The following is a 19,563-nucleotide window of genomic DNA, read 5'->3' on the forward strand; positions in this document are numbered from 1 at the left end:
ATATAAAATGTTTTAAGTTCTGATCTTTATTTGCTTTAATAATAAGCTTAACAAAGTTTTACCTAAATCAAGAATGTACATTAGAAGAAAAAATATACTAAAAATCTCTACCTGAATATAGTTTGGGGATGAGGGGAGTGAACAACTATGACTAACCATAAAAACTTATTTAATATACTTTAGAAAACTTTAAAGAAAGCTTCAGATTAAGTAAAAGATTGCCAGATGGAAGAAAAATAGAAAAATATGAGAATATGATCAAACTTTTTTTTTTTTTTGTAACATGGATGGACCTCAGACCCTTGCACTTGTAAGGAGGGAAGCAGAACCACTGACCTTAATCTCCGGCCCCAGCTCAAACTTCTGGAACAACATTTACTGTACATGAACAAACAAATAACTTCAGAAAGGCTTATATGAAAAAAAGCATAACAAGTACTAGTTTAATATTTAACATAAGCTGCATTCTCTGATAGATCAAATTATGATAAATGTTTATAATATTTTTTTTTCTATTTTGCACATATAAATTGCACTGGAAAACAAGTAGATATGAATTTCATAATATATGCATACCCATTTCCTGGTGCTCACACCTAAGTTCAGTATGCTAAATTCCTTCAAAAGCTAGTCATTGTATCTTTTCTGTAAGAGAAAATTGTTCCTCTTATCTATGACTTTATAGAAAGACACTGATAAGGGATGTAAATTTCTGCAATTTTATAATTATGCTGGGAAAGTATCATCAATGTTACAGGAATTAAATTATGATGCAGTTTATAGGAATATGTTGGAGTTATACATTTAGACTGTGTACAGTTTGAAATTTATGTGCACCTTCGATTCTGCGTACTTAATTGGTCTTTCTAACAGTATGTAGGAAGAAAACAGATTAAAATAAAAGAGTTAATCTAGAAATGCTTTTAAATTGACTTCTATTTAGGTTTATTTCAAAGAATGTTGGAGCGATATGAGTAGACTAAAATATCACACGTAATTTGTTGTATAATAACCTTGTCTCATTACAATACAGGAGATATATAACTCTCCATGCAAAATAAGCAATAATTGTAGATATATGTTTATTTAAATCTATTGCTCAGGATGTCAAATCCATTTAAAGATGGTATTGGGCTCCTTATACATATTTAGGATCTAATGTTGATTATACGAAAAACTGTAATTGTCTAAGATTTAGCTCATTTTAGAATTTGACCTTTATCATGTGTTTACATATTTAACCTTGTGCTTCAAGATTCTTAAATCTACAAAAGAAACATAACTTGAAAACAGTATGCATATATTCCACCCTAAGAGCATATTGAGCCATGGAAAAAAGAAGAGACAAAAATATTATGTTTAAAAATCTATGCAGTCCTTAATGCAAGGATGGCTGACTTTAGCAACATTAAGCACAGATCTGCTGACACAGTGAAGGATTTCACTGTAACACGAAAACGGATGATTAACTGATATGCAAACTTCCTATCAGAGTAGCGCGCAGGATCCTGGAACATATGGTTCTGGACTTTTTTTCTCAATAACTATAGATTCTGTCTAACAATTTTTGTTGATTTTTACAAAATCTCTTGATTAGATTCCGCAGCCATCTGTTGTACAGAGGCAATGTATGAAAATGTCAGCGGAAAGAGCAGAGCTTAAAACTTATTTGTGGAAATGATTTGAAGCTAGCATAACACCGAACAAGCCTAGGTGATCCGCTTGAGCACAGTCAGGAGCTAATTTATGTTTAGAGGACAAAAAGGTGTTTCAAAAAAGCTTGACAAAGGTCTTTCCCCGCAAAAGCAAAAGCAAGTGCAGAAACATATTTGTTCTCTTTATTACTTACAGTTCACAGTGCTGCTGAATATTTTTCAACCTTGAGAACTAATGTTATTACCTTTTAATATTCTAAAACTAAGTTTTTAGAAAAATAAAGCTACTAGTGACTTAAAATTTATTAATGATGCAACAGGGGTACAATAATATTAGTATATTAGTCAACATTTACATACTTTTAGTTCTTTTTAGAACATTCTAGACGACGTAACACTATGTTTTTAGCATCTCCTTTATTTGTCATTATTCATCAGTGATGATGCAAATTTCACAGGCAATTTTTATCTTTGTGTACTTGGAGGAGTGCTTTCTGTTTCTGTATCTGTCACTCTGTCTCTCTCTGCCGCTCTCCCTTCGTTTCCTCTCTCTCTCTCTCTCTCTCTCTCTCTCTCTCTCTCTGTCTCCATCTCCCTCTCTCTCTTTCTTTTCTTTTCTAAAAGCGGCTTCACTTTTATTTTTATTAGTACATATTTGCAGGACATAATGAATACATTTACCAGGGGGAGTTGATACATGGACATAATGTATCTCAATTCCTCTTTTCCTTTTCCCCTTACCGTTTCACATTCCTTTCAACTCTTAGCCCCTCCCCATTTGCAAAAACTCTGTTTTCATCATTTTCTCCTTCAGTTCTTTCTTCAAAATCCCTTCCCCCACCCTTTCCTACTTACAAAGGGGGTGAAGGGAGGGCAGGGGTAGGGGAAAAATGAGAACCAAGACTTGTCATGTAAAGGTACAAGATCCCAATGATGAATGTAACTGTACTGAATACCTAAAAAGTACCAATACACTCAATGAAAAAATAAATTAATAAATCCTATGTGGTTCAGATAGAACAAAATCCCTTCCTTCTTCCTTGAAGTAGATCTTTTTCTTTTCATTTTTAATTCAGTGAAAACAATCTCTTTTTTCTATCTTCATCATTCTGTATCATTCTCAACTATCTTCCAGTACAGTGTATTTTTATCCAGGGTCTATAATCTGCTCTTTTATACCACCCTCACGGATGGTATTTACTTTCCCTTCTCAAAATATATAATATCCACAAATATTCTACTCTTTATTCATGTGCTGTGTGGCAATTTTACTCACTGTTTCATGATTGCAGTATGACAGGTACACTGACATTCCCAGAATTCTCTCTCAGAGTTGGAAATCAAGCCACCAGCACTATAGTGACATACAGGCATAATTTTCCAACACAGATTTTACAAATCAAACTGAAAAATCATTCCCAAAAGATTTTTCTACTTAGCTAACTGAAAACAAACACACAGCATTAAATATTTTAGCTTTTATTTCTGAGATTATTATTTCCTAAATTGTAAGAAAATGATCTTAGCTTTGGAAAAACTATAATATATAAATATTATATAAATCTATAATTCAAGAGTTGCAGGCATTTGTAATAAAAACTATACATATAAGTAGCTATTACTAATGTCAGAAAAAATTACACAGCCTCACAACTTGTACATGGTTCATTGGTCTTAGCTTCCCATGATTTAGACAGTAAACAAATTAAAAAGATAAGCACTGTTGCATGATATCTAATTAAATTTGTCTGGTCTAAAAAGTGTTGCAGCAGTATTCTAGCTAAAACCAACAGGGTATCAAAATGAAAGCATTTTACTGAAAAAACAAAAATAATTAATCACATAATGAATATAATATGGATCAAATTTATAAATGTCTCTTTTCCTTTTACCCTAACAAACTAAAAGTTAAACAGATGCAAAATGGAAAAACAGGACAACATCCCTGTCAGGAAAATGTTCAAGGGAAAGCCAACTATTATTGTTGCTGTTATTCTAAATATTATATACATAGATACATATTATAGGCATTCATATATATGCACATATAGACATATATATTGTGATATATACATATATGACCAGCCTGACATATGAACAACTTGGGCTAATTGGGCTAAGTAGAATTAGGTTCATGGAAGATTCATCTGCCTCTTGTTAACAATGTGTACCCAGGTAAACATCCAGATATCAGCTGTGTTGACATACAACTAACTTGAGCTACAACCAACCCTTGGGAATTGATCAAGTTCCTAGGTCAAGGGATGACTTGTGCATAATAATTGTACATATTTGCGGTATAAAATACGTTGTTAAAAATAAAATAAAATATGTTGTTTCAATGCATGGGCATATGAAATAAACCATGTCAAAGTAATTTGTCACCTCAAATATTTGTCATTTTTTATCATGAGAATATTCAAAATACTCTTTTCTAGATGTTTTGAAATAAATATGACATTACTGTTAACTAGAATGGCTTAATAGAATGAGATAATTTATTCCCTTTATCTAATTGTAACTTTTACAGAGAAGATTGAGATCTGACCTAGGAATCCAGTCCAGAAGTCATTACTCAAGTACAGTTCTGATTTTGTGATGCTAGTCTTTTTCTTTACAATGTGTATTGATGCATAATATGTGTACACTTTCATTAGGTAAATATACTATTTTGATTCATATAAATATATGTGATAATCAAACCCAGATAATTAGAATATTTATGAACTTAAAATTTTTAATATTTATTTGTTATTAATACATTCCAAATTCTCTCTCTCTCTCTCTCTCTCTCTCTCTCTCAATTGAAGTTGTCAATTTGTCAAAGCTTGTTCTTTTATTTTGTCCATATCAGTCTAAAAGTTGAATCCTAAAATTGGGACTGCTGTCCAATATCTCAATTATTGGGCAATATTCCTCTGTGGTCAATAAATGAATATCTGCTACTTCCTAGGAAAATGAGGAAGAGTCATCATAATCACATTTTATCATAAAGAATTAAAAAGAAAAAGCATGAGATCTCCTCACTGCAAATGCATTTTAGCTTAGGTCATCTACCTAGGTGTATAAACAATAGAGGAGTTTATAATTTGATAAATATGGGAGAAAATTCTTATGACATTGGGTTAGGCAAAGATTCTTCAAAGATACTGTAAACACAAGTTATAATAAATAATGATAAAATTGAATGTGACAAGTTGAAATATTTTACACATTGAAATAAATAGCTATGAAACAAGAGCAACTGTGTTTGGAGGAAATTTTTGAAAACATGTCTATGACAAAGGGCTTAGATCCACATTACAGACAGAAAGAAGTCTTAGAACTCAACAATAAGAAGGCAAGCATTTTAGTATAAAAAGTCAAAATGTTCGAACATACACTTCTAAATTAAAAGTGGTAAAGAAGTCCCATAATCACAGTGAGCATGTGCAGAATCAGTAGTAGGAGAAAAGCAAATTAATGTGTTACCAATGCACACCTTCTGGAGCAGCTAATACTAAAGATCGACTTACGCAGTGCAGATGTACATATGAGCTATCTGGAAACTTTGTACATTGCTGACAGTAACGCAAATTTCTACAGATGTTTTGGAAAAACAATGAGACAATACCTTATAAAGGAAATTATACACTTACAGAATTGTCCAATACTCTCACTTTAAAGTATTTTCTATGACACATTGTATCACATATACTACACAAAAGTATGCATCCGTAAGAGCCAAACTGTGGAAAGTGCACATATATACATGAGTGGTAAATGAATAAAGTATGTCCCTACCATAAAAGAAAAGTCAGGGTTGAATTACAATATTAGTCCATATCACAACTTGAGTGGATTTCACAGCAATATGTCAAGTGAAAATTTAAACATGAAAAATTATGGGCTCTATTACTCCAAATATAAGCAATTCCAAAGCAAGCAATTTTAAAATGACTGAAGCAGACCATAGGATGAGGATGGCTGAGGTGTAAGATGCAGTGATTTGTTCAGCAGGAAGTAAGAAACATTATAGTTAGGAAAAGGCTCTATCGACCCTATATAAATGCTTATCAACCATAAACAAATACATGAATTCACTAAGACTTCTGTGAGTACATTTTATTTCATGAGAAATGTAATAAAGAGTCTTCTGAATGCTACTGAATATTTGTATATCATATACTTTATAGCTCAGTTGAGAAATACTGGACAAAAAATAAATTTCAAATATTTAAGTGTATGATTTGATAACTTTTGACATATGTGTAGTAGTGAAAAAAAATCACCATAATCTGAATAAAAAACAAATCATGGACATTGTGTTTCTTTGTTCCTTTTTTTTTTAATCCATCCCACTCCATCTTGTCTCTAAGTGTGTGATGCTTGATCTAGGTTGCTGAAAGGATTGATGGATTCCTATAAATATGATCAAGAACAATTCTGGATTTGCTTGTGAGGGCATTTCCATGGACTGGGCATGTGTGTCATTTACCTGAGTAGTGAGGACTCATGCCAAATGGTAGCTGCACAGTCCAATAGGATAAGGTCCCCAATTAAAGAAAAGGTGGAAAAAAAGGAAGCTCATCTTTCTGTGCGAGTTCAGTTCTGCTTGACTGGGTGTGTTTTTGGTACTCCCATCACCTATGGACTTCAGACTTAAGCAACTCCAACTTTTTAATGGCGCCTCTAGGCTTTTGGGCTCAGAACAGAGCTGCACAGTTGGTTCTTCTTGTTCTGAGGCTTCCAGCTTCTGGAGCTAGGAAGCTGCTGGTTTCCTAACCTTAGACAATACTGTAGCACATAAGCCAATCCAATAAGTTCTCTTTTAGAATATGTATACATCCTACTGGTGCTTTTCCTAGAAAGGAACCTGACTAGTTAACCTTGTATCTAATCTCTCTCATTGTAGAACATTGTGCATTTTCAAGAATTTCATATAAATGTTAAATATACTATATGTTTCTTGACTTCTTTCATTAAGCATACTTGCTTTGATGATTTATTCCTATAGCACTATTTATAATAATTTGTTCCTTTTTATTGCTGAAAAATACCACAATCTGTTAATCTGGTAAGGTGTTGGTGCATTTAGATTATGTTTAGTTTGAGCTATTATAAATAAACTTGCTATGAACATTTGTACAAGTGTTTGTGCTTTCTTCCTTCATTGTAAATACTTAGGTGTTCAATGGCTGAGACATATGGTACCTTTATACATTTTAAAGAAATGCCAATTTGTTTTCTAAATAGACTGCACATTTACATCTCTTCCAACAGAAAATAAATGTAACTGTTTGTATTTTTAAAAGCAAATATTCAATTAATTTTATTTATTGTAAACCTGAGGGTTATTTTTCTGAAAATCACATTTATTGTGAATCTAATTAAATGAAGTAGAGGTTTTCAAAACCTTAATTTATCTAAATTCAATAAATGTAAGTTATTGTAGCTACTACTTGGTTCCAGCTACTATAACAACTTTTTGCTGACTGGGTGGCTTAAACTAGAAATATTTATTTTTCACATTTATAGAGGCTGGCAAGTCAAAAGTAAATATACCAGCTAATCTAGCATCTGAATACTAGAAGAATACTGAAGAATATCTTCTTCCCTTTGTAGAGACAAACATCTTGTCATTGCATCCTCAAATGGCACAGAGCAAAATGAGCAAAGCCTGGTATCTTTTAAGGGGATCAATGGCGTTTATAATGAGTCCACTCTTAGGATGTAATTACCTCCGGAATGATCCACTTCCTAATGCCACCGTGTTGTGAACTGGGATTTCAGCATACAAATCCCGGGGGAAAAAACACAAACATGTGGGCCACAACACTACTCTTTTTTATAATTTCTAGAATTTCAGTGATAAGCTACACCAATGAAAATGGATTCAGAGTTTATGGATTCCATTGATAAGTCCATACTGGAAAGGGCAAAATAAATAAAGACCACTAATTTGCAAATATACATCAACAACAGTTACCTGCTTGTTAAATCTGGTGGTAAAATTACCTTATACAAAAAATTATTTTGCAGAATAACAAAAGTCATTTGAGGCAACAGAGACACGGCAGGAGTATCACAATCCCCTACCTGAAACTATACTATGAAGCCAGTGTGATAAAAACAGCATGGTACTGTCAAAGAAACAGATCTGAGGGTCAGTGGAATAGATTAGAAGATGCAGAAACAACTCCAGCAACACTCAACCACCTCATCTTTCACAAGGAGCTAAACACACTCACTGAAGGAAAGGTAGCCTCTTTTATAAATAGTGATGGAAAAACTGGGTTTCAACTTGCCAAAGACTAAAACTACACCTATATCTCTCACCATGCACCCCAGAAAGAATGGCTCCTATCAGGAAATCAACCAATGACATACATTATCAGAGTTGTGTGTAGAAAAGGAACCCTTCTTCATTGCTGGTGGGAGTGAAGACTGTGCAATCACTGTGGAAATCAATATGGAGATACCTTAACCAATTAGGGTTAGAAGTCCCATTTGACTTAGCTATTCCCTTGCTGGGTATCTGCACAAAAGATTAAAAAGATCATACCACAGTGGTATATGCTCACCCATGCTTATAAAGGCACAGTTTGTAATAGCTAAAACTTGGAAACAGCCCAAATGCCTATCAACTGGAGACTAGATAAAAAAGATGTTGTTTGTTTGTTTTTTTATATAAAATGGAGTATTACTCAGGCATAAAGAATGAGAAACTAGAGACATTTATAGCTAAGTGTGTGCACATTGAGGCTATACTCAAGTGAAATTAATAAGACACACATGTATAAAAACTGAATAGTTTCTCTGCTGTGAAAATCTAAAAGTGTAAATAAGGCTCCAAATGTATAATTTATATTGTATAATAGGAGGAAAAGGGCTAAAGAAGTAGGGGAAGTGGGAGGAGTAAGGGAAAGGGAAAATGGGAAAAGAAAAAATATGAGAAGAGGAAAAACATGGAAACAAAGTCTTTGTAAATAGGTAGGGTGGAGAGACTGAAAGGATGGCAGTTGAAGGGGAAAAATAAGAATCAATATATGTTGTATAGAGGTACAAGATATCAATGATTAATGTAACGGTGTTGTATATCTAAATTGCACCAATAAATTTAACTTTTTAAACTTAACTTAGTTTAACTTAATTTTTTAAAATGATTTTACCTATATCAGCTCTCCTATTGCTAGACCCCACCTACAATGAAAAGGAAGAGATTTGATTTGGCTCACAGTTTGGAGGATTCTGTCCGTGGTTGGCTGGGTCCAGTGCAGAATGATCCTGATAGAGAAGCATAATGGCAGAAACTTCTCAACTCACGGAAGCAGGAGGAAAAGGAAAGGAGAAGAAGAGGTCAAGAATCAGACATAGTCCTCCCTCCATTTACTAAGCCTCACCTACTCTTTCCATTGCCTCCCAATAGTGCCGTAGCCTTCCAAAGAAACTTTACATCCTTAGCATTTAGTTTCTACTTACCCATATTCCCCACTGGCTCTAAAAGACTGTCAATCTACTTTGTGTCTCTATAAATATATCTACGAATGCAGCCCATCAGGGATATGTGTTCTTTAACTAGTAGTTTTCATAACCTCAATGAATCTACGCTCCATCCATGTTGTAGTATATGTTGATACCTGGTTTTAGTCATCTGTCCTGATGTTAGGTTCAAAACCTCACACCACAATTTAAAGTAGATGATGTTTCATTTGACTCACCATTTTGGGGGGCTCAAATCATGGTCATCTATCTGGATGAAGTCAGAAGTCACATGTTGGAAGGGTACAGCAGGAGAAAGCTTCTTGCTTCATGGCAGCTCGGGGGAAGGAGGGAGGGAGCTATAAGTCCCACAGGCATGCCCACAGCGACACATCTTTTCCAACCAGCCCCTGCCACCTTTAGCCATGACCTTACCTACAGATCAGTTCACCAATGCATAGAACACCCCAATGATTCAGTCACCCCCAAAAAAAAACCCTACCTCTGAACACATGAGGCTTTTGGAGGACATTCTAAATCCAAATCATCGCATAACCTTTAGTAATCATTCTTTTAATTTCACAACCAATATTTATTCTGAATAACTCATTGTAAGTCTTCGTAAATAATTATGTGTGTTGTCTTTTCCAAGAAATTTGTAACAATATGGATTGCTTTTACCTCTCCACATTGAAGTAATTTTCAGACACCGGAAAAGGGAGCATGGTATTTTTAATGAGCTAGGGAGCAATCTGAGAGTTGCTGAAGTAGTTAGAACATGTAGAACAGAATATATACTTTTGGAAAGGGAAGTAAAAAGTAGCATCCAGTAGATAACAGATAATTTTTATTCCTCACTCTCCTTCTTGTGATCCTTGTTGCATGCATGCAGGACAAGACGCCACAAGCCGCAGGAGACAGCCGTATGACTGGGCTCTGAACAGAACAAAGCTAAGAGAGAATACACTGTGCCGAGCAATACTGAAGCTACATGGACAAGCCAGAGTGAAGTGACTTAAATACTCAGATACTTCTTTCTAAGAGCAAGAAACCCCACTGAGAAATACAACTCCTGGACAAAAATTATGTGCTATCTTGCAAGCTCAATTACAGGTAATTACCAACGTTTCACCTGGCAGTCCATGGAAGAAAACTCCCATGATGCCCAGGAAAAACATGGCCGTCGTTGAAGGAGTTACTCAGACAATCCGTTCTTTCAGCCGCTCAGAATCTTTGCACATTTCTTTTACTGGCACCTTACTTACATTTCTTTTTATGATACTATGGACAGTTATTTGCTTCAGGGCCTCCACTGTAATCTTGAGAACATTTCTCGCCTCTCTAATTCAGTATTTCTCTTCTCTTAGGCTTTTCTCCTTGCCTTACTCAGACCTCATTCTTTCTCAAAAAGAAGTCAAATTTGATCAAATGATCTTTGACGAAGGAGCAAATACAATGGAGCAAAGAGCCTATTCAACCAATGGTGGTAGAACAATAGGACATCCACACCTAAGAAGACTAAACATATATTTCACCCTTCACAAAGTTAACTCAAATGCATCTTAGACCTAAATAAAAATGACAAAACAATAAAATTTTTATAAGATAACCTACATGACCTTGGGTTTGGCAATGACTGTTTAGACACACCAGAGGTACAATGTATAAAATAAAATTGACAATTTGGTATTCATTAAAATTTTAAAAAATCATTTTGAAAAGCGCAATACCAAGAGAATGAAAAAGACAAACCAAAGATGGGGAAAAATTACAAGAGGAAAATCTAAAAAAGGACTTAAACAAAATACACAAAGAACACTTTAATTCAACAATAAGAAACAACTGACTTAAAAATATGTAAAAATATTTGAACAGACACCTTGCCAAAAAAGAAATGTAAATTCCAAATAAGCAGATGAAAAGATATTCAACTTCATATATCATTAAGTGAATTGAAAATTAAAAGGAGATGGAGTTACACACTTTTCAGAATGGCAAAAATTTTAAAAAATTCAGAACACTGACAAGAATGTAGAGAAACCAGAAATGCAGTCATTTCTGGTGATAATGTAAATTGATATGGACAATTTTGTGCTTTCTTACAAAACTAAACATTTCCTTAGCTTGGACCTAGCAAACACATTTATTCACACATATGGTTCTCAATTAAAGATGATCTGACTCAATTTGCAAATGTTACAATGATACAAAAAGTATGTATATCCAACAGAAACCATACATTAAATTACATATTTTGATCTTTAGCTGAGCAGTCAACATGCAGTATAATAAATACCTTCCTGTGAGATTGGGCAGCAACAGTGAGACACAGCTCTTAGTTATGAATGCTAACTAGGATAAACAGAATAAATTCTGCAGTATGCTGTATTACAAAGCTAGGGTGTTTGGTGAGTTGGGTGCATTCAGTACTTTTATACCAGGATATTTTCAATTTCCAATGAGTTTATCATGATGTAACCATATTGTAAGATGAAAAGCCTCTGTAGTCATCCAAACCAGCTGCATGTACACAAAAATATCTGCATGGATGTTAACAGTAGCTTTATTTTTAATTATTAAAATGTACTTACAACAACACATTCTCCACTAAACAAAAAGGAAAACTATTTTACATCCTGATAATCTTATATTATTTAGCACTCAAAGGAAATGCACTATGAAGCCAGGAAAAGATTCAGAGGAGGCTTTAAATATAGATGTATAAATTGAGTTTTAAAATATTTTTTAATTATGGAAATATGCATAATTTATAATAAAATAGTGTTTAACATATGAAAAGTAATATATTCTAAATAAACCAAATAGTAAATATGTAAAAAAGAAATGTTAGAAGAATCACAAAAGACTCAATGTAAATTATCAAGATTGTAAGAATTTTGAAATAATTTGTATCTAAACAAATTACACCTACAATCTTCAATACATTTATGTAACATAAGTTTTTCAAAAACTCTAATTAAGAAAAAATTAGAAATAGTAGTCTCCACCATATGTCTATGCTCAACTTGCTAATGTTTCTGCAATAAATAAATACAAAAAAAAATCCAGGATAATACAATTTTGTTTCTGGAATCATTTCATAATAAAATAATTTGCTACATTATACATATGTCCATTGAAGTTCTTTATAATACCACTTACAGTAAAAATCCAAGTCTCAAAAGCTGGAGTAGGTGATTTTTTTATCTAAATGTAATGTATTACTCTGAGACATTTATTTGTATGCCATAGAAATATTTCCATTATGTTAAGAAAGCAAAGCATCACATGATTAAAGGCACAGTAAAAGTTCAGGCAAATATTTATAAAAAAAAAAACTTTCTGAAAATAAAGATGTACAGCTTTATTCTTTAGATACCAAAACAATATACATTGTCTTAAAACAAAGTAAAACACAGCATGTGTTATTAGTTTGTAATATAAGATTGAGTTTATTGTTGTAAGTGGTATAATACACTGCATCAGATAAGAGCAGAGAGAAGAGCAGCTAACATCATACAGATAAATATTGCTAACATATATTATAAGGACTGAGTAATGAATCATATCATTTCATTTCTTAGGGACTTTATAATATGGCAAATGTTTTCCTCTTTATTTTTGACAGTAGGCACATTTCCTTTAATATTAAAAGCTCAAATTAGTATTTTATTCCTAATTTTCATGTTTTGATAAAACATAAGTTAGTAAAGTTATTTAATTTTCTCTTAGTTCATATAATTAATCTTTCAAATGTGTATAAAGTATGCTTAAACCAAGCATTCAAATTTAATCAGTAATAATAATAATATCTAAAAATGGAGTCATTATGTTTAATTAAATGTACAATTTGTTAAGCTTTATATTGTGGATAACTTTAAACACCTTGTATATTGACTCAGAGAATCAGTGAATTGCATATTTTTCTTCATACTATTTATCTTATAAAGAGGATTTGGCAACGAAATTAATAATGTAAACAAAATATGAGGGAGAAAATTTCTCCAGAAGGAAACAATTTCCTTTCAATTAAATTAGAGAAAACCCTTTATATTACCATTATAATTTGAAAATGAGCATTTTTTGTGTATTAAATAGGGTTTGGCAGGATTTCTACTTGGCAGTGTCTGCCCATTAATTTTAATTGCTGGAAGCCTTGGAAATGACTGAAAATGTTTCCTTAAATAATCTATATTTCAGATTATTACGCTTCCCCTAATTGTGTTGAATTAATGAGATTTCATCATTTTAAGATTAATGATACTTAAGTATGTTTCTGTCCTTTTATAGAGGCAAATCCCTAACAACAGAGTCTCCAAAAGAAGCTTCGCATTGGGAAGCAATGACCCCATCATCACCCAGCAAATGAAAGTAATCGCTGCATGCCTTACAGGTAGGCTGATCGCATCTGTGGGAAATAACTTTGTAACCCTCAGGTTCTATTATTTTACTACTTGATTAGTAAATAAAATTCACATTGCACTAATTTTGAATTCAACAATATTGTTTGAAAGCTTATTTTTCAGCTAACCATTTTCCTGTAGTGAGATGCCATTCTCTTAAATATAAATAATATATCCCATGTCACACTTGTCTAAAAAGTCTCATCACATATGCAGGAAAGAATTTCTACAGCTTATTGCCTCCCTTCCATAAATGTAATAAATGCTAATGCCCTTAAAGGATCCTTGCATAACCAGAAGGTTGTAGCATTCTGGGACATTACAGTGGAAAATCATTACATTCAAAGGTACTCCTGCCCTTTCAACTACCTTGCTTTGCATAACTTTGTTGCCTTTAGGTCAAGAATGAGAATTTGTGAGGGAGAGAAAAAATAACGTGGGAAATGGCCTCACCAGTCTCATCATTTCTGAATAATAATAATGTTGATAATGACCAATTTATTTTACAGCATTTTCTCTCTAAAAGTTCAAAGCGTGGATGAAGGTCAAGAACAGATAATCATGCCCTTATTCTTACTTTTTTCCTAATACAAGACTAGAAATAGGTTTTATAATATGGAAAAAATTATGTGAAGAGTACTTCCTTCAATGATTGACAATATTTTTCTCCTAAGAGCTGTTTGACATTTTTAGAATGGCTACTTATATAACAGCACAAATAATAAAGGTAGCCTGAAATCCATTTATTTTCATACATTATGTGCATGTGTGTCTGTGTGTGTGTGGCATAATCCAATAAAATAGAAGTTCTAAATAGGAAGACAAGGGACATACAATTTATTGAAAAGGGAAAATAATTGTAAATATTTTACAGGCATCACTCTTCCCCATGAGAAGCCAAAATATGTTTTAGTCAATGTAAGGCAGAAGGTCTTAAAACAAAAATGTTTATTTTTCCATAGATGGAACATTGCAAGATACTACATCCATTCAAGTTAAATCTACACTCTTTCTATATGAGTATGTCATAAAGTTGGGCCATTATCAGTGATTAACGACATGAAAATAACTTTTTCAATACCAAAAAATAAATGTGATAGTTCCAAGGACTCTTCTAAACCTGAAAATAGAATTGTTAGCCCTAGGAAATTATATTTGTTATATTTTCTATAAAGAAAATGTTTTTAATTTACAAAATGTAAACTATTTTGCTGAAAGAATTTGGTTTTACTAAGCATGTTTATGATAATTTCTCTGCTAATGGTGATCACAGTGATCTATTTCTCTTTAACCTTACCAAATATTCTTTCAAGTGTAGATCCCTTTAGGCAATTATGTCACTAATTTATTTTTTTAGTTCTTTTGGTACTGGAGATCAAACTCCAGCCCTCACGCTTGCCAGGCGGGCGGTGGAACTACTGAGCCAAAGCCCAAACCCAATGTATTTTAATTTTTATTAGCACACGTTTGCAGTACGTAATATATGTATTCCTTGTGCGGAGCTGGTACATGGATATAACACATCTTGATTGCTTTTCTCATCTTCCTTTCCTCCACTGCTTCTCCCCTCCCTACCGCTGTTGATTCCATTCCCTTTTGAGAAAGATCTATGATCCTACTTCCTATTATCTATCTGCTATTTCTCTCTTTATTTATAATGTGTGCTTCCCACACTGCTTCCAGACAGCGTGGTATCAGATGATTGCAGTGGGCTGGGACAATGAATGAACAGTTAAATGAAAACTTTTACTTGAAATAAAAGAAGAGGAAAAGCAGAAGAAAAGAGAAGATTGAAGAAAAAAGTAAGATGAGATGCACACTAAGAAGGAAACAAGAGCATATTAGAACAAGATCCCCCTGGCAGTGAAATTAATAGCCACCATGTTTTCATATCCTCTTAGATCAGTCCATGGTAAGTTGCAAGGTCCACCCATCCTGACCATAACTGACAGGTCACTTATGTTCCAGATCCGGTTTTAGGTACAGTACGTCCTGTTCCCAGCCTCCAATCTAGATCTTCACATGTGACACACTGCATCCTGCTTGCCACTGCTCTGATCACCTTCATTGAGAAAAGAGAAACCATGAAATATTTAAGGTTGTGTGTCTCATTTATTTAACTTGACATTATGGTCTTCATAGCTCAGTGGGACCTTGTTGTGTGTAAATATCACATTGTCTGTATCCATTCACCTGTTGGTGGTTCACAGGCTACTTGCAAGATTCAGGTATTTTGAATTGTTATAAAAAGTTCACCACACTAGTTGCATATTTTAAGACACTACTTTTATGCAAGCTGATAGAAATTGTTACTATAAACACAAATGATTTTATACATTGAGAAAATTTATATTCAATGATATTTTCTAATATCTTAGATCTCCTTCTCTAGAAAGTAGAAACTAGGAAAGGTACTGGGTTGCAATATCTAATTTAATCAAATCCCAATGCATTAATGCTAAAAGAACACTCACATGGCAGGGAAGAAGGTTAAACTAATATATGCTAAGACGTTACTAAGTTAACTTTCATTTTGTGAAGAGGAATTTCTATGTGAGATGGCCCTAGTAAGTCTCTTAAAACTATGTTTTGAAATAGTCTATTGAAGGAAAACACAAAGAGGGATTTTTTTTGGTGGGGGGCTGATACCCTATCACTCCTCTTAGTCAAAATTCTGCACTATAAGACTATAAGTAGTATACTTCTCTACATTTCTGATAAATATGTCTGGTCCTTTTTATATGGGTATTATTGTCACTTATCTTGAAAAAATAGTAGCATATGTAAGTCCAGAATTAGTTGAAGAAGTCAAAATTTCCTGGTATTGGCCAGATGAAGTATTTATTTATTTGTTTGTTTTTTGAGACAGGGTCTCACCATGTAGTGAGGCTGACCTGGAAATCACCGTGTAGCCTAGGCTAGTCTTGAACTCACAGCAATCCTCCTGCCTCAGCCTGCCGAGTGTTGGGATTACAGGCATGTGCCACCATGCCTCGCCCAGAGGAAGTATTTAAATACTTTGAAAGATTACATAAATTTTGTCCATGTGGAAGATGCTGGGATTGAGCAAGTTAAATATGGTGAAACACAAAATATGGGTTTGATACAGTCTATTCTTTGTGTATTTGGGTGGGATTATGTCTCTTTTCTGTAAGGGGCTTCTGTACTAAAAAATAAGACAGCCTACCTTTGAATGCATGAGGCTTTCAAAGGACTCATACTTGATCTAAACCATAATAGAAGGTTTAGAACAATCTGAAACATAATGTATAGAATGCATGAAACACTTCCCAACACTCAAAGCACAGCAGTTTAAAATGCATAAAATTTTAAAATATAATCTAAGTAAAATCAAAAAAGAAACATTCATGTTAGCCCCACTAATGTATATCGCAACAGTCATCAATATATTGCTTCTTAGCTCCAGTCCATCTTTCTTTGCCCTCCCTTGGACACTGATCCTGTGTCATGCAAACATTTTTACTTTGCCTGATAGTGCAACAGAACCTGCGACCATAGCGGACACACGTAGTGACAAGCCCGTAACAAGAAGGACTCATTCTGCTGTTGGGCTACAGTTGCTTTTTCAGCTCCGTTGCCAGGTGAGATATGCCGGAGTCCAGGAGCACTCACCTCCCTAGTCCTGATAGATCATTCCCATCCTGCACGTAAGTACCAGTGGATTTCTTGGTGTACTCGGATGGACATTCTTTGAGCCAGCCAGAGCCCAGCTGAACTACCCAACAGCTGTTTATCCACACCAGAAGAGTCATCTCTAAGGACCAACTCCAGCTTTCCAGAGTTTTCCTTGGCCACATATTAACACTTCTTGTGAGTCAGTTTCAATTCAACGGCAGTCTTCTGTGTATTTCTTCACTGACTTATAACTCATGCTCTGTAGCAAGTTTCACCCGAAATAGCATCCTGTTGTTCTAAATCTGCTTTGTCCCAGACCTCTGGCAAGGTTCTGTGTCACCAGCACTGCATGTGTAACTACAGTAGCCACTGCGTCTCTGACACAAGGCTGGAACCTTAGCCTGCGGGGGGAAAGGAGAAGTCTATTTCCAGGCTCTTAATTCTTTAATGTTCGCTTTCTCCCCATCCCACAGGTAGGAGTCTCTTTCTTCATTTATCTGCTCTATATTCCTCACAGCACTATTTTGCTCTGTTCATGCTTCTTTTACTACCAAATAATTATTTATTTTCCATATTCAGGTTCCTGGAATAGAATACTTTGATTAACACCAATAACATCCTTTTGGCATTGATTTTCATATATGAATGCCTCCTGAACATAGTGGAATTATTAAAGACCCAAATTGCATTCCTTTTTTAGAATCACTGTTATCAGCGAAATCTAGCCCCAGATAACTTGTTCTTAGTGGCATTTTCCTGAAAAATAAAAAGTTGTGGCCTCCTACCATGGAACTGCCTTAAACACTCCAGCTGGAGAATCTTTGAACTATGAAAATAGCCCCAAAGACTGAATATAAGCACGTGTGCACACGAATTTCCAAGTAACTTTGAAAGTTATGCATGAGAGTCCCCTGTGTCCCGGTGATACCTTTGGTGTATTATTCTGTCTCTCTGTCCTCCTAAGAACTACTCAGCATCACATAAGAAAAAGCTTCTCTTAACTGCAAGAATTACACAAATAGAAAATGTTTTAAGTATTTCCAAAATGCTATATTTTTTCATTAAGTTTACTGGCATAGTCAAAGCAAACAATACAGTTACACTCATCGTTGGGGTTTTGTACCTTTACATGATGTGTCTTAGTTCTTGTTTTTGTTCCCCATACCCCTATCCTCTCCTCACCCGCTTCACCCTTCCTTATTTACAAAGACTTTGTTTCCATTTTTTCATTTTTTCACATTTTTTCTTTTTCCTTATTTCCTTTCCCCTCCCCTTCCCACTTCCCTTTTAGCCATTTTCACATTTCCAATTATACCACATCGAGGCAATACTCTTAAGTGAATAAAACGATAGATTTTAAAGGAAGTAATATTTGTAAGCCGTGTGTGAAATGGATGAGTGCTGTTCTGGTAAACATTTCCATTGATAAGAGAGCTGGATTTAGCTAGATGGTTCCACCGCCTGCCTCACCAGTGCAGTGTCTCAAGTTAGATGCCTGGTATCCCCCCTCCCAAAGTTAGAGTTAGTTATGGATGTAATGCTTGAAACGCATGCGTTTCTTAAATTTTATGATTACTCCACTTCACGGTAGAGACATAAGAATTAAAAGAATGGAATTTAGAAGTACAGAGGACAGCAAAGATTTTTCACATTTCCCCTTTTTAAAATATTAAATGTGTTATTTAAATGACAACCAAGACTTTTCATGGAAAAGTACAAAAACCCAATGATGAATGTAACTGTACTGTATACCTAAAAAGTACCAATAAACTCATTGAGAAAAAAATAAAAAATGATAATAATATTTTTAGGAAAATGTGTTAATCTCCAGCCCAACAAAATCAACTATCAGTAAACTGCAGTATTACTAATATTACATCTTGCTTATTAAGTAAAAATGAAATTTTCTAGATATCATTTTATAAGCACTGATTCTGCAAAATGCGATGATTTAGGCTTCATTTATTTTGTAGCACCCACAATATGCTGAAATTGCTTTATAAAGAAATATAGTTTATTTAAATATAAAACTTGCTAAGAATAATAATAATCTACAGTATCCACTAAATTTTTTCCTCCACTAATATACTGCTGTGATCAATCTTCAAGTAATTTTAAAATAGCAACTCTCCCTATCAACTACTTTTCAGTAATAAACAAAATTTTATTTAGTTTGGGATTTTCCACCCATTTTCCAACAGAAGAGATGTCACTATTTTCTAGAATAATGTAGAAGTGAAATTAGTTATTATATTAATAAAGTTTCAGCCGGGCGTGGTGGCTCACACCTGTAATCCCAGCACTCGGGAGGCTGAGGCAGGAGGATCTTTGAGTTCGAGACCAGCCTGGCCTACATAGTGAGTTCCAGGTTAGTCTCAACTACATAGTGAGACCCTGTCTCAAAAAAC

This window comes from Fukomys damarensis, unplaced genomic scaffold (genome assembly GCF_012274545.1).
Source record: "Fukomys damarensis isolate Sample0158 unplaced genomic scaffold, DMR_v1.0_HiC HiC_scaffold_11, whole genome shotgun sequence".
Classification (NCBI taxonomy): domain Eukaryota; kingdom Metazoa; phylum Chordata; class Mammalia; order Rodentia; family Bathyergidae; genus Fukomys; species Fukomys damarensis.